This window comes from Scatophagus argus, chromosome 13, assembly GCF_020382885.2.
Source record: "Scatophagus argus isolate fScaArg1 chromosome 13, fScaArg1.pri, whole genome shotgun sequence".
Classification (NCBI taxonomy): Eukaryota; Metazoa; Chordata; class Actinopteri; family Scatophagidae; genus Scatophagus; species Scatophagus argus.
The window spans coordinates 18,894,138-18,911,219 of record NC_058505.1 but is presented as its reverse complement, the minus strand read 5'-3'; the positions used below and the strand labels follow the sequence as shown (position 1 = coordinate 18,911,219).

Sequence of the window (17,082 nt, the reverse complement as noted above, 5' to 3'; positions counted from 1 at the left end):
TAGTTATACCTGTATTTCTTTGATTCTGCTTCTTCTCCTCTGCAGTTTACTGCGGTTATTTCATATTAGTATTGAGTCAATGTTCAGGTAATAAGGTTGTAATATAAATATCTGAGTTCTCAAACTGTGGAAACAAGAAGAGGGACAGATGCACACACAAGTTCAGATGCTGCTACAGTAGACAAACAGTTGTAAACTTGTTTAACATTAAAGGGAAATTATGGAGGGGAGACTAAAGGGACGAGGTGTAATATTCCAAGAAAAGTTGCTGAGATCAAATGTGTATATTTCCAAGAAAAGAAAAAAGCAAATTTATGAGAAAAAAAACCTCTGGAGGTCAGGGTTAACTCAGTCTGTGTAATAAGTGTCATACTAAAATGCTGCGCAACATTCATGGTCTTTGCAAATTTGTGACTTTTTTTCCTTCTTGCAGATATATGACTTTAATCACAAAAATGCGAAGTTTTTGTAACCTAATGGCCCTAACGTGCTGAGTTTGCAGGTCTTGCAGGAGAACCACACACCGATTAGCCACAACATTAAAACCACTGACAGGTGAAGATAGTAAGAGAGTAAAGCCATAGGTTGTAAACATGTACTCACGCCAGGTGGGGGAACATCCCTCATTATGGGATGCGTTCTGAGTGATACGAGCCTTCTGATGAGGGCAACGTTGGAAAGCAGTCATTTGATATGTTAATGAGCCTCTGCATTGTGGTGATGCAGGTGGCAATTTGTCTTTGCTGGCTGTGTAAAAAAAAGAAAAAAACAATATCCATGGCCATGAGAGTATTACATTGTGATTTTGATTTCTTGAAAAGAGATATATGGTGAACATGTTTCTTTGCTTTTAGATATCATTCACTTATTTTTCACATGCAACTAAGTAAGTTACACACACTCTCTTAAGTAACTGCAAAACACAAAGTCACACACGTGCACACACACACACACACACACACAATATGGTTGTAAGTCCCTCAGTGATGGCTCCGTCATGCATCTTCACCACACTCCTGGTTATAATTACACACACCATTAATTTATTGCTTTGTGTATTTGTTGCTTATTAGCTCTCCGGTGAGAGAGAGAACACACAAGTACAGTCACACTCTAGCTTTCTCTGTAGAGTTTAATTATAGTGTCTCCTAGAGAGGAAAAGCAGCATTTATACATGCACATGACAGCGCTCACACACACACACACACACACACACACACACATACACACTGTAGGGGTCTTACTGTTAGGGATGTGCATATGTACTCATGTACTTGAATACTTGATTTAGACATCAGTATTTGTCCAACATTTATAGTATTTATTCAGAGCAGAGTCTATTTTTTCAGTAAATTGACTCTGCTCTATATTAAAGGTTTATTGCTTTTGGACAAATAATTTGCAAGTTCTTGGACCTCTGTGAGATAACATTCATTATGCTATTAAGTATATACTGTATACTTATATATACATATATATATATGTTTTTAATTATATGGCATTTATTGGGACTTGGATTACCAACAGTTTTATTATTATTTTTGTTTGTTTGTTGTTTCTATTATTGTTCCAGGAAAAAAGAAATATTAGCATTTATTTAGTGAAAATAATCAGATAACAGCTCAGGCACAATCAGACAAAAATAAAATCCACATTCAGGGAAAAATCTTCTTATTATAAAGTACAGTCAGTTGTTTTCTACATTAGTGTTTCCTGTTTCTCTGTGGGTCCTGACTTCCTCTTGTTATCTCCTCAGCTCTTTTCCTATGTCTTTATTTATTGCTTTCCTGCATTTTTCTGTTCACTTTGCCTTGTTTAAAAATTTCCATGGTTTTCCATGAGTGACACATGTCCCCTGTAAGACATCAAGCATGGCCTATTGAAATCCCACCCCTTCTTACCAAATAATAACCTCCAGCTTACAACAGACAGAAAAGTCAGCAGACACCTACACAAAGACACAGGGAGGGAGCGCGAGCGGCAGATAACTTAATAGAGGGATCGGACGAAGGCTAAAAAGGAAGAGTGAAATCATTAGGATGCAAATGAGAGGGAACGATTAGCATGTGTGTGTGAGATTGAAAGAGATACTGTATGAAAGGCAGAGGAAGAGATTGAGTCGTCTGCGCTTTCACAGGGTTTTTCACGTTGAAAGCAACAACTGTCACATGTCCGCTGTCAAAGATCCAGGCGACGGGTGCAATTAATTTTACAGTGATGACTATTTTACTGGCTTCAAGAATTTCAGTTTACAATGCTGTGACTTATCCCCCTGTCTAGATGAATTCATGTTGTATTTTACCAAACACATGAAGACAGGGACTTATAAAATCATAATTCACATGGTAGTTTAACATTTAATTTGTGATTTCCTGTTTTGGGCCTGTGCACAAAACAAAATATGTGCAGTCTCAAAACACACATAAATTTCCTTCTATTAGAAGTCTAGTTTAACATATTTTGATTAAATCATTTGGAGGAGTTGGAGTAACCCGACTTATACCCCAATGAGGTAACATGAAGGCTGACAGAGAGCAGCTGAGAAGAACAAGATGACAAGTCCTGATACAATCTTAGGCTTTTTTTTGGATGTTTTTGTCAGTAGTGCTTTTAAAGGATATGACTGATGAGATCCTATTTTTTTTATTATTGTCAACAAATCGCACGAGTTGGTCCTAACAAGTGGTGCATGTATCAAATCTGACATATCTTACTCCTCTATTCCACGAGGCTAAACTGTTCTCCAAAAACAACAGTGACTGCACATCAATAAGCCAAACTGTTGCCGTGTTGCACCCTTTTGGTGCCGTTTATGTCCTCTCGACATTAACGGCACCTGAAATGCATCTGAGAATGACCCTAAACAAATGCCCCTTTTCTTCAAATAGTAATTTATCAGTTTGTCAAAAGCTATGCTGCTGTCTTTGTAAAAGAATGAAACTCTTGATGCCTGACCTTGGCGAGTTGGACTAAAACATTGTTGGGATTTGTGGCCTGTCAGAAAAAAATAGAATCACTCCAGCCTTATTTTTTAAAGTGACCAGTGCACCAATCTTTGGCATGTCAAATGGTTAATAACTTATGAGATATGAGATAACCAAGTTTTTCGTTTTTTTCTGAACATTCAGAGCACAGTTAAACGTAACATGTTGATCGACGTGTGATGACATAAAGGTTTGAACTTGCAAATGTGAAAGAGCTCCCTGGTGTGTGTACCTGTGTGCAAGTGTGTGATGTAGAGCCACACGTTTCATCTTGCTCTGTTGTTACGTATCTCTCAACAATGTTCTTTCTTTCTTTTTTTTTCTGTCCCTTTTGCATTTGTCTTTCGCCTGCTTTTCTCTTCGGTTTTCTCCTCCAATCCAAACGAGGTGAGAGGGTTCGCACCACTCTGTTAGTCGCTGTCTTAGCTGTTGAGTCTCTTCATAAAACAGAAATATGTACTGGCTCGGGCCAAAGCCACGACCAAATAAAATCCAGCCAAGTGTCTTCCAGGGAACCCATCCATTCACATCATAAAAATGGCTCTTTATTTGTGTTTTCAGTCCGTCAGTCTGTTGTTGGCCATTTGGCTCGTCTTAGGCACTGGGATATCCCCCCTCCCCGTCCATAAATCCCCCTCTCATCTCCCTCCCCTTTTTTCTCCTTAACTCTGCCTCTTTCGTCGTCTCTTTGAGTGTTTCATAGTGCATCATGTGAGATTTATTTCCAAATATATTGTTGCGAAATGTACTGTGTGTCTTCTTGTTTTGAGGAGGGATTTACTCCCCGTTAAGAAGAGTTATGTACACTGAGGCGTTTTACATCCTGACTCTTGGTAACAGGGTGTTCTCTGACATATTTCACCCGGGCCTTCGTCTAATCCACATATCAATCCGCAGCCTGCTGTAGAAACACTTTCGCACACATTTACAGCACAAGAAAGATCTCATGGGACGACATGTCTAACTGTGAGATCGTGCTATCTTTATCTTGAAAAATTTAGCCTTTGAAATGGAAAATTCACATCCAGTTGGAAAATTAGAAGCATTTCCCTTTTTTTTTTTTACTGAAATGTTATAAAATAATGCACTTTGAGTGTATTTCATCAGAGTTTTTATGCTGGGTTTGTACTTATGTAACATACTCAAGCCACGTAGCTACACCTGAGGCTGTTCAGTCTGATGGAACACCACACTTACTGCTACAAATACTGCTGAAACAAAAATATATCATTTCATATCCCATGTGAGAATCAAATTTTCTGTACACAAAGACTTACTTACTTACTTATTTATTTATTTAGATATTTATTGCTTTCATTTATTTCCTACGTTTCGTTTATTTATTCGGTCATTACTCAGTTTTTGAAAAGCCACCATCGGCAGAATTCTAATATTAACATCATTACAGAGCGTTGGTAAGGAAATGATGCCCCTACACACACTTTCACACATGCAGGGCTCTTGACTGTGACCTTTGGTATTTTGTTGTCTCAGAGAGTGAAATCCACACATTAGTGAGGAGGTCGTTGAGGCCGTTTTCTCAAGACCTGAGGCTGCACACACAGATGGGAACATCCTCACTGTAAACATTTCAGAATGTAGTGGTTTGTCTTAAAGCGGAGTGGACACAACCGATAGCCCTTCAGTTCTTTAATTAAGCAACAATGCACTATAGCCTGGTATGTTATTATTTAGATTTATAAGCACTTGTTGATGTTACATGAATGACCACACAACAGACAGTAAGGTCTTCATCATCACACAGGTCCTGTTGTTAATTCACCTCACCTTCCATAATATTTGCTTGCCTACATGTCTTAATCTCTCCCTATAGTATTTCCTTTCACTCCACAGATGAACTGGAATTTTAAGAGTCAATTCTGGATTAAAAGACTTTTTCAGATGGCTCATTTTGGCTGTGTCTCCCTCTCTAGTTTGTCTTCTCTCCTTTTCTCTTTCCATTTGGCTCTCTCCCTCCCTCTGTGTCTCCTCAGGCTGTGTATCAAGCCTCTATGTTAATGACAGTTGACAGATAGTTGAAGGGCACGGGCTGCTCCCTGTCAGCCCTGTTTTGGACTCATAATTATTTCACCAGTGTCACGTCACTGTCACCCTCGCCTGCTTAACACTGTCACACACACTCACACACAAAAGACCCCCCCCCCCCCCCCCCCCCCCCCCCCCCCCCCCCCCCCCCCCCCTCCCCCCACCTTCCCATCCACCCTGCCTGCTGAGCCTTGAGGAGAGTGTGTGCGTGTGCGTGGGTGTGTGTGTGTGTGTGTGTGTGTGCGTGCGTCTGGCTGTCACTCGACCTCAGCATTGGCCGTTTCCCTGCCAAGACAAGCATCGCTGCCAAACAGCAACCGTCGCTCTGCGTGCTTGTCTCCGTGGTAACAAACCAGAACCACAGCCTTGTGGCAGTGTGCCGCCATGGTGGAGGGTGACTTTTCCAACTGTGTACCAAAATAATGTCGGGGCGAAATGTTCTACACCTGGCAACAGATGTGCTGAGTGCTGCAGGAGAGGAAGATGAATGAAGCACAAAAACCAATGGATCCACTCCACTGCCACCGTCGTTTAAAACACCACAAAATATGACTAATCCTCGTGAACCCCAGTGATGTACATTTTGAACAGTGCTGACCATCACTTTCATTGGTTAAAATAACATCAGTGGCAGCATATTTTATCAGCTGTCAGTAATTATCATCACTTCTGTGTCTAACTTGATGACTCTAAACTTGTCCAAGTTCTTGTTTAAAGTATTAAGTGACTGGAGGACTCTTGTGACCCTGTGCAGTTTGGGGTCGGTCAGTTAGTCTCACAGACACATAGAGATGATGCCAGAACTGCACCAGAGAAAACACAGACACAACTCCACTGGCAGCTGTTAGTGAAATGTACAGCTGGCAACAGTGGCTTTATTGAACAGAAATAAATCAGTGTAGAAGACGAGGAACTATGCAAAGCTTCAGAACCTTTGTACGATAACAGCAACCATAAGAAAGAAACCAAAAGGAAAAACAGGTGTAGAGGACAAAATGTGAAACAGCAGATTGTCAGAAAGAAAGACAAGACAAGAAAAGGCTGCCTGTCACAAAAATATCTGAGGTGAAGAAGAAAAAAAGATTGAAAAGAGCATTGAAGTGAAAGAGCAAGATTGACACGGATGGGAAGGGAGATAAAGGGACGAGATCAATGATTTAAACAGTAATGCAGCCCTCTGTATTCACTGTCACACTCTCGCCCTCTTCTACCATCAGAATTATCTCTCAGACACACACAAGTCCCCCAGACTGTCCATCTGCTTCATGCTTCATCATGAAGCTGTCCGTGAGGTGGACTTGCCCTCCTCGTCCTCCCCTTTCACCACTCGTCCTCCTCTTCCTCCTCCTGTTCCTCCTCCTCTCCCTCCACTCTCGTCACTCGATCAAGTCACACCTGCTCGATCCGCCTTCTCCTCTTCCCATCCTTTTCTCTGTGTGTCTCACATTGTGTATTTGTCTATTCGTACTTGTTCTGCACATCGCTGACGCACTCCTGTCCTCTCTCTCCCCCCATTTGTCTCATGTGCTTTCAAAAAAACAGGAGAGAAAAAGAGTTTGAAGCGACACATTTACGCTCATTCTGTGTGTTCGTGGTGATTTTGGCGTGATTGTTGAAGAAACCCAGTAGAAACAAAGGGGAAAACCCGCAACTAATACGTACACCTATAAATACACACGCACGCGCTGCTCATTTTAAGTGCAAGTGAGCCAATCAGAGAGTGAGACCCTCTCTCCTCACCTCTCTCAGTCGTTACCTCTCTCCCACTCCCAGCCTTCTGTTTAAATTAAGGTGGGCTGACAAACAAATTAAATCTGTCACATCCTGTTTGCATGAACCGGACAGGAAGTCAATATAGTCAGCCATGTTGGTTAGCAGGAGTTCTAATCACACCTCAACGCCATGGCAACGGAGATGAGGGTGAAGGGCGACGGTTGACCTGCTCACTGTTGTGCAGGTTTCTGGTCCGTCCAATTGAGACAATGCTCCTCTGTTTTTGCCCAGAAATGAAAGTTTCACAGTCTTTCAAGCTATATTCTGCATTATTTATTGAAACTAATATTTACTTCATCTTTCTTTGTTGCAAATACACATGCATAGTAGTACATAACTGTACACAATAGGGATATAACCTGGCAAAGGGGTTCATATTTTTCTGGTTAATTTTTTTGGTCATAATTTTATTAACACGGAATTCAATGCTGTTTTTTATTTCCGGTTTATTTGGAACAGAGAAGATGGCATTAACGGCTTTAGACATTATAAATAATAATAATAATAATAATAATAATGATGATGATGCCATGCGATATGGACCTATTGAATCCATTGCAAGAAAAAGATATCAAGGCTCATCACCTGTAGCAACATGTATGTCACACCTAAATGATGTTTTAAGTTCCTGGCGTGACTTAAAATTACCACGGGTTTAGAGCGATGTCATGATTTGATAAGAGCTTATCACAGTTAGGAAAACATGATGATTGGGCTTACAATTGTCACTTCATTCAGGTTTATGGAACTCTGTCCACGTGCTTAAATAATAACAGTAATAACAATAATAACCACATGGTTAATGTTAAGGCTGTAGTCATGCTTAATTTTTTTTTTCTGCTGAACAAGCAGTGGTCTGCCATGTAGGCGTCCAGTGTTTTTTTCTTTGTCTATAATAATGTCACCTGACTTTTATCTTTGCTCCTGACTTTCACACTTGAACATAAACAGTGTTGGGGCACTTCCTGAAATCACTGATGCTATCATTCATCCTGGGAGGACAGTGTTGGGAAACAGCCTTTAACAAATCTGTGTGTGTGTGTGTGTGTGTGTGTGCATTTTATGTAATCATTTTTCATCAGTAGTTTTTGTGAAATGGTGATCTGTTACACAACATGTACACAGTGACATGCTATTGCAGAACAACCCCCCCTCCCCCGCCCAAAAAAAAGAATCGCACACACAACCTATCACTTTTATGTGCCTACACACACACGCGTATACACACAAACACAATATGCCAGAGGTCACTACAGTCTTCCTGTCTTTAGCCTGTGTTTGTCAAATCAATGCAGATCCCCAACACACACACACACACACTTAAATTCTGCTTGCTGTGCCCTGCATCCTCTGGAGATGTATAGCTAATCTCAGCGACATCAGTCAAAATCGTAGGCTTGAGGCTGTGCGTTAAGGTGTGCAGTTTTGCATGTTTGGATGTGTAAGGTCAAAGGTCGTAGTCAATCCACCTGCAAGGCAGAGCTTGACCCTGCTACCCTCTAAATACACAGGAGTCAAACCAGGATCTTTAATGCACTAAATTTGGAGCTGTTATGATTCAACATGGAGAGAAATGTGTGGGATAATAGTAAAAAGACCAGAAAGACAGAACAGGACACAGAAACTACTCTTAGATGTTTTTTTTGTTTTTTTTTTGTGTGAAATCATACATTGTTTCACAAGCTACAACTAAAGTCCCACTGTAGACCCCTAAATATGAAAATTGATCTCCACTGATGCTTTTCCCACAAACATCAAGAATTTTTGCAGTCTCTCTCTCCATTCACACTGACACATCCAATTTGTCCTTCCCTGCTGCAGCACTCCTTCCTCCCTTCTGCTTGCCCTCAGGTTAAGTCCTGTTTACTCATTTGACCCCACTGGTCTGCTGGTTAAAAATGCATGAACAATAAATAAGGATGCTCTTTCTCTGTGACTCACTGTCCCCCCATTCAGCATTCATCCATCCATCTCCCATGTTTGTGCAGAGCTCATTTAGGCTTTTAAAGGAAATGGAAATCCTGCGCAGTGACACTGAGGTGACTAACTGATATCCTCTCGGTCAACATTTACAATTCTTTATCTACAAGGTGGGAAGCCATCAGGAACTCCATATCCCATGGGGCATTGGGGCTGATGTTTTTTAAAGGGCCTGGGTGACCCAGGGGACCTCAAAGATGAGACTCTTTAAGGATGCGGAGTCCCCACATAGCATGGGGTATATCCTGTATGTGAAACGCTTACTGGAACTTATCCCAGAGGGCCATGGAGGAACTACAACTACCCATACTGATTATGTGTTTTATTTGCTTATGGGCATTTTTTCACATTTGGTTTTAGAGTTGTTCATATATAAATCCTACTATCTACATGGTTGACATTCACAGTTTTTCCTCAGTATTTGGACTGACATCCAACAAGTTGAAAAGGCATTAGACTCTTGACAGTTTCTACACATTTACCTGTGTGATATTAGCTTAAATACACCATATAGTATATACGTATTGGGCCACCTGATGATTACACCAGCATGGACTTTCATGACATCGTATTCTAAATAGACATTAATCTGGACTTGGTCCCCCTTTGCACTTATAACAGCTTTCATCCTTCTGGGAAGGCTCTTCACAAGACACTGATGTTGAACTCAAAGGCCTGGCTCGCAGTCTCTGTTCCAGTTCATCCCAAAGGTGTTCGATGGGGTTGAGGTCAGGACTCTGTGTGGGCCAGTCAAGTTCTTCCACACAAAACTCATCCAACCAAGTCTTTATGGAGCTTTGCTTTGTGCACTGGGGTACAGTCATGCTGGAATAGAAAAGGGTCTTCCCCAAACTGTTGCCACAAACTTGGAAGCATAGCATTGTCCAAAATGTCTTGGTACGCTGAAGCATTAAGATTCCCCTTCACTGGAACTGAGGGGCCGAGCCCAACCCATCAAGAGGGATGTCTATATTTTTGTCTATATAGCATGCTACTCATATTTTACCCAACTCAGACTTTGCAGTGACATATCTTCTTACCTCTAAAAATCACACTTGATGCTTGAGAGGCATCCTCGAACAAGCAGGAATAAAGCAAGGTTCACCACTGCATGGATAAAGAGTTCAACAGTTTAAGAACAAAGTTTCTCAAAGCATGAGGAATGAAAGGAATTTAGAAAAATACAAATCAGATTATGCACACATTCATTCTGAATACACATTTGCAGATTGCGGTACACATCCACAAATCACAGTACACGTTAAGAGATTTTTTGCACATATGAAAATCAGTGTATGCCCACATGGATTAAGATACAGTTACACATCACTCACATTCATAATAGATTTACCATAGTAATGACCCCACACAAAGCATGTTCTTACAGTTCAAGTTTATTCCCTTCAGTTTTAAACACATAGCTGCAGTTATTGTAAGTATTGATCTGCAACTGCGACCTTGACACTGTGCCTGAATGCATCATGTGCACACACAGATGGAGGACCGAAGCTGCTGCTAAGGTGATGCTTGCACTGCGCAGCCTGTGCAGACATCGAGTTAGGCTGACTCTGGCTGTGCCGTGCCCCATCGAGCCCTGTTTATGTGTGTTCCAGTGAGACGACACATGGGGTGAAGGGCTTGCTTTTCTGTTCTTTAAGTAGTTTCTGTTCTTTATTTGCTTTTGCATGTAAAATTCTTAGTGTTTTATTTTTTATTCTTATGTATTTGCGTAACATGTTATGTATTTACAAGAGGTAGGCACATCTACATTCTATAAATGGTGATGAAGTGTAGTTCCCAGGTTCCTGGGCTGGACTTGGTGTAACTTGGTGTCTTTCAAGATTAATCTTGATGGTGTCATACATGTGGCAGTGTGGTTAAGACACATAATGTGTAGCTGCAATGTCCCATCTGCAAGCAACAGGAGAATTCCCAGTGGCTTGGCAAGCTCATTGGCCTTCAATAGGAGGAGCATATTAAAAAAGAAGATGAGTCCTGAAGGTGCCACTAAATGCTGTTCAATTATCGTAATAATATTGTATAATTATATCAGATATCGTCACTAACAGTGTGTTTGGTGGGAAGAAAAAGGAATGTGTCATATGTTTTCAGTACGTCACATCACCACTGTTTTAACGGCTACTCTTTGTTTTCTGTCAGGAGGAAATTCCTCCCAGACCGACCAGAGTTTTAAGTCAGAGCTCTGAGGAAATGAGAGGTTCAAAACACACAATACACAAAATTGATACATATAGCCACTGAACATGTGGCTTAGATGTTTTAAACTATTTGCTGTGTTTTTTTAACCGAAAATAGAAGATGTGCTCTTAGCATAAACATAAAAAATAATATTTCAACAAAAAGCCCACAGTAACCCATACATGGTCTGTTGTGAATGGCGTCAGTGTGGAGATTGGCCTGGGCTGATGTTGGATTCCCAGCCTGAATTATTATCCCAGTCCTCCCCTGCTATTCAATAAATGTAAAAAGCCAAAACAATATCATCATCTTGAAAAAACATTATGCTTATATTTTTTGATATCAGTGCATGATCCTGATCTGTAGGGTTTCTGGGTTCTGCTGATAAAAGGGATGCAGCAATACATGTGACTCCAGTCTTTGCAGGATCAGTGCAGGATAAGTATGACCAAAGAATGACTTTGTCATGTGAAGGGGAAAAAAGTTACACAAACTCTTTAATGTCACTGACAGAAAAGTGAGCAGCAAAGCACAGAAATAACAAAAGGCACATAAGCAAAGAAATACATCACTTTTTTTATACTTACATATGGGTTATGACATACTACACCTCCCTTAAAATAATCCACATCAGATCAAAATTGATTAAACGTGCTCCAGCAAATGTATGAACTCAGTGCACAAAAGTGAAAATGTCAAATGTATGTGGAGCTTGTTTCAATGTCACATTCAGAGATACATCTGCATCATTAAACAGACGTCTGGAGCAGTAACTCCAGTACAATAGGAAAAGAAATAACACAGACCAGCAAGGACAAACGTTTTAAAACAGCAGGAGAGCCATCAATCTTTCCCCAGATCAATTTCCTAAAGGCCAGGAGATCAGGAATAAAGCCAGAATGGGGTTAATCTGTGGAAATTATTTTGTTATTAATAATAATTTCTCAAATATCTAACGGCCGAGAAAGACGGACTATAACGCTAATCAAAGCTGATGGGAGAGTCTGTCTTTGCACGTCAGAAAATTTCCTCCTTTTGATTGCTTTAAGTGGCGTATGGATTTAGCTCCTGTGCATTCACTTCAAGTGGAAGATGAAATGTATGAATGTCCGTGTTTTAATTTGACGCAGTATGAATCTTTGCTTGTGTGAGCTCAACGTTTTAACCTCTAATAATTTCAATAGTTTTCCTCACAAACAGTTGCATTCAGTCGCTATCATGCATAACTCAGCAATTTTCATTATGAAGTACTCCGATTCAATTTAATTGCTGTGTTGCTCATAAATAGTCACAATATTATGTTGTTAATAAATTAAATGATTTAACTACGTGTGTGTGTGTGTGTGAGTGTGTGTGTGAGTGATCTTGGAGAGTTAAAACAGGCATAATGAAGTAGCAAAAAGCTGCCTTCATGCCCAGACCCTTGAAACAAGCAATTATGGCTAATTTGTCCTTTTAAAAAGACACAGGGAAGCCATTTGTCCTGGAACGTACACACACACACACACACACACACACACACACACAAGCACAATGAGAGAATATTCATGTCTCTGCCTCCCCCTCCACAAACACTTAGGAGCTAATTATTGTTATTAGCATCATGGTTGAAATCCCTCCACAAGGACATGTCAGCACACTTCAACATCTGTACACTTCTTTTCTTTCATCAAAGAAACAAGAGAGATGGCAGGAGAGGAGGGGAGAAGTGACACATAAAAATGTCCTGAGATCACCTTGAAAAGGCCTAATCAAAATGTTCCACACTTCCAAGTCATTTTGTTTCACACACAATGACACCATTCACTACAGCGGTAATTGCCTCTCACAAAATATTGGCCTAATATATACATGAATATTGATTTTGCCATATGCTGCACCATTTCCATTATTTGCAATGTTGCTCTGATTTTACTATAATTTCAATCACAAGGCCATTATGGACAAACATATTTATTGTCCAATGACAATATGTTAACTATAAAACATAGATTAGACTATGGCTTGATCCCTATTCAAGATGAACATTATAAACATGGGTGAAGATCAATAAGCTATGGATTAGCTTACATATAATGCATGCCAATGGACAAAGAGGACAAAATAAAATGTATTCTGCAACAATGTGGCTCAGTTTAACACCATACCTAATTAAAAACAGCATTAATCAAACAGTTAATTTTCACTTTTTCAGCTTTGGACTTCCACTGCTCTCCAGGAGCTGGCCATGGTGGCAGGAGTCAAAGAGAGGCTGTCCAGAGGTCCTTCTCCACAGCCATGTCCTCTGTCTGGGCAGGTGCCAGATGGGATTTATAATCCCTCCAGCACGTCTTGGATCCGCCCTGCGGTCGTCTCTCAGCGGGATGCACCCAAAATACCTCCATAGGTAAGCTACTGTGAGGCATCCTGATCACCCAAACCACATTAACAACGGAGCGGCTTCTCTGATCACCTTTCAGATGTCATAACACCCAATAAGTGTGTTAAAACAGATTGGTGCTTCTGTGCTAAGGTGTGCACCTCCCCATAAATGTATGTACATGTTGGAGCTACAGCAGCTATGGAGACACTCGCTTGCATTGTTCTACAAGTTCTCTCCTTTTCACTAACGCTCATTAACAAAGCCATCTCTGCTGCAAACTCAGGCTCACCACGATCCCTACAGTATATTACAGCAAATGAAGCAAAGTCCTCTCGTGAATCTGTAACCACACCTACCAGTGATGCCACAGAGTCCTAGAGTACACTTGTACTTCACTAACAGAAGGAGGACTGTTAAACAGGACCAGACAGGATTCTCAGAGGGTTTGGACGTTCTTTCTGAGGCTCCAATCACAGAGTGTATTAACTAATGTATGACTGTGCGTGATAACCCTGGTTATGTTGCGGTTGCTGTATCAGCAGGTGAATTCCCATGCTATTCTGCCTTTTGGTTATTTTGTGGCCATGTTGAAAGCAGACATGGGGATAGATGAACATGACATAGTCCAGGCTACAGAGAACAGAGAAGCTCAAAGTACAACACATAACACACAGATGTTGTTTAACGTCGTTCTCTATTCAGGACACCAAATTGTTGTTTGCTGTTATATTAATGTTCAAAGTCTTGTATATGTGTATGTAAGACTTACTGTGTTCCTATTTATTTTTCTTTGTCATTCTAAAACACAGTGGGTAGATCCAACCACTCGACTGGTTGAGGAAACCTGCACACACACACTCACACACACACTCAGACACACACACACAAAATTAACTGTCTTGCTCTCGTCTCTAATGCATCTGTCATATGAGGGGTTAGCCCTTTTGATCTCTCTCTCCCTCCCTCTCTGACAGCTGGCTTGCTGCTCACTGGTCCTAAATGAATTGATATTTCTTCTGGCCACTTGAATTTGTCACTTGACTTCTCTGTGTAATCTTCACTCCTTTTCACTGCTTAGCGACTGTGCCATCTGCTCGGGTGCATGTGCGTAGAAACCTGGGGAACACAGTCCTGTGTTTTGGATGAAAACACATGGCTAATAGAGTCACCGACTGTCAGGCTGCCAAGTCAGGCAAAAATGCCTGTAGAAGGCCTCCGTGATGAAGCTGTCAAAGGTGATCTCATTTTTCCTTCTAACACAACAATGAAATGTAATAACCTGCAAACATGACCAACACAGTGAAAGAGAAATCAGAATATACTCTCTGTAGTGAGTGTTTGAATGTGCAGGAGTGGTACACCTTTTACAGCTAAAAGTCTGTATTCTGCATCTGTATGCAGATTCTTTTGTCTTTCCTTTTAGCCTTTCGGTAGGGTTCTCTTTGTTGTTGTTCTGCATCTGTGCTAGCACAGATGACAAAACATCCAAATGCAAGAACCGAGCTTTGGCAAAAACATGCAGGTGAGCAGAGGGACTTACCTGTATAAAGCATCCTAAGAGGGTCAGAAAGCTTCAGTATCCTATGTGCTGGTTACAGAAGCCACATTATGCAAGATTTCTGAGGACTGAAGTCCAAAATTAGCAGCCAAAAGGGTTTTTTTCTGTGCTCTCCAAAGAATACCCTGTCATATGAATTTAATAATGTATTTTCACATGTAACGTTGGAAGAGGTGGTAGCAGAACCATTCCTGTCATCTACAGATCTGAGCAGCCCTGTAGCAGTGCTGAAAGTGGTGTTGTGTTTCCCTGGAGTTTAACGTTTTAGGCTGTCAGATCAATCCAAATTCCCTGGATGTGACATGTTCAGGTCCCACAGCTGTGCATATGCTTCCAACTTTGTGGCAACAGTTTGGGGAAGGCCCTTTTCTATTCCAGCATGACTGTGCCTCAGTGCAGAAAGCAAGGTCCATAAATATATATAGTTTACATTCCAACATGACTTTAGATCTACCTAAGACGGTATGCTTGCTTTTCCATTATGGGAATCTAGTAACTAAGTTACTATGATCATAATCAGTATATTTCCTGCCCTGCCCTATTTCCAGCAATCATCAGTAATTCCGCTGAAGATACCAAATCCAAAAGTGAGTTTATCCTGCAAACCAGTTTGGTCTGTATTATATGTGTCATAGCACTGCATTATTATCCATGAGCTGTTCAAAAATAATGAAAGAGCCACACTGTGACATTGGGTAGCCAGTTTCTTCAATTCACTCAGCGTAGTGTGTGCAGTTTATTCCTCTCAACTTGTACCAAACATTGGCTGCAATTCACCTAGAGGGCACTCGAGAGGTAGTCCTCAAAGGAGCTGAGCGAATGGACCTAAATGGCTAAAATAATTTTTTACACCTACTTCTAGACAAAAAAGTCCAAATTGTACTTTAGTTTTTGCAAATATAGTATCAATATCAGAATTGAAATAAAAAAAATACTCAAGCTAGTTCATTTTTCTTACATTGGACACAGTTTTGCCCATGAAGCGCTAACATTCTGCTAATGTATGTTGATTGGTCGGTTAAGGCTACAGCTAGCAGTGTTACATTACAGTAGGATAAGTTTGATTATCATTATGTCAACATAACCACAATAACACTATTTCGGTTTTCATAATTCTTGTGTGTTTTCCTAATGATAGCTACAGCAGACGTTAGGAGCATGGTTAAAACAAAACAAAAACATTGTGCTTGATGGATGTGTGCCACAAATGCCGCAAATACTTCGAGAAATGTATTTCACCACCAAAAATACCAGCAAAAATCGTACCCCATAAAAGTTACATTTTAGTTGAAAGTTCATTGGCTACAGCTCCACAGAGCTCCATTTATTCAGGACTATGTCGTGAGCGCCGTGCATAACCAAACGTTCTGAAAGTTGGAGTTTTTTTCCTGTTTGAAATTCCCTGATCATGTCACTCAGAGCAACAATATAGCACTGTGAAACCTTGCTACTGTTGTCTGATTTTGTCTCTCAGTCTTTTAACACATACAAACAAGTGAGGAAAAAATTAATTGTATGACAAATTTTGGGGGGGCAAAATGTCAAATTCTGCTTAATTTCAGTCACTTGATCCTAAAAAGCAGAGGCTACAAGCAGAAAGAGATTCCAGGTTGCGTGAGATATTTTTGTTTCTGTATATTTACATTTTTGTCTTTGTGTGTGTGTGTGTTTAAGGTATTTGTTTTTAATTATTATTATTTTAAGGTCTGTAGAATTAACAAATGAACCAGAGGAAGCATTCATTTAAATTTTCAATTCATTGAAATGTTTAAAAAAAAAAATCCAAATCCAGTGTGCCATCTGCTTTTCTCCACCAGGCTTTGCTTCAGTCTTTATATATCTGTCTTTGTGTGTGTCTGAGTCCAATCACTCCATATCTCTATCAAAGGCACTCTTGAGGAATATGGCACAATAATATTCAGCATAAAATCAATGGCTTGTTTAATTTAAACAGAGAGGAAGTGGGAAGGCTGGGTAATTGCAGAGAAAGGCCCACAAATCAGCCGTCCTTGTTATCCCATTTGACGGCCCATTAAACGTCTGCAGGAATAAACATTATTTTTAGCTTAACTACCAGCTTCTGTCGGCTATAGAGTAGACAAGCAAATCACTCCAACAGAAAAATAAAAGATGTAGAGGTAAAACATTCTGGGCTGTTTGTTTATTCCATCATACTTTTA

At 40.4% G+C, this 17,082-nt stretch overlaps 1 long non-coding RNA gene across 1 annotated transcript in view; it reads left to right on the top strand.

Moving 5' to 3' along the window:
* LOC124069680 overlaps positions 1 to 17,082 on the top strand; it is a 91,324-nt gene that overhangs the window by 72,175 nt on the left and 2,067 nt on the right. The window contains exons 2-3 of the long non-coding RNA XR_006845083.1: positions 10,944 to 11,001; positions 13,177 to 13,368. This is a non-coding gene — a long non-coding RNA (uncharacterized LOC124069680). The remainder of the gene's footprint in view (positions 1 to 10,943; positions 11,002 to 13,176; positions 13,369 to 17,082) is intronic.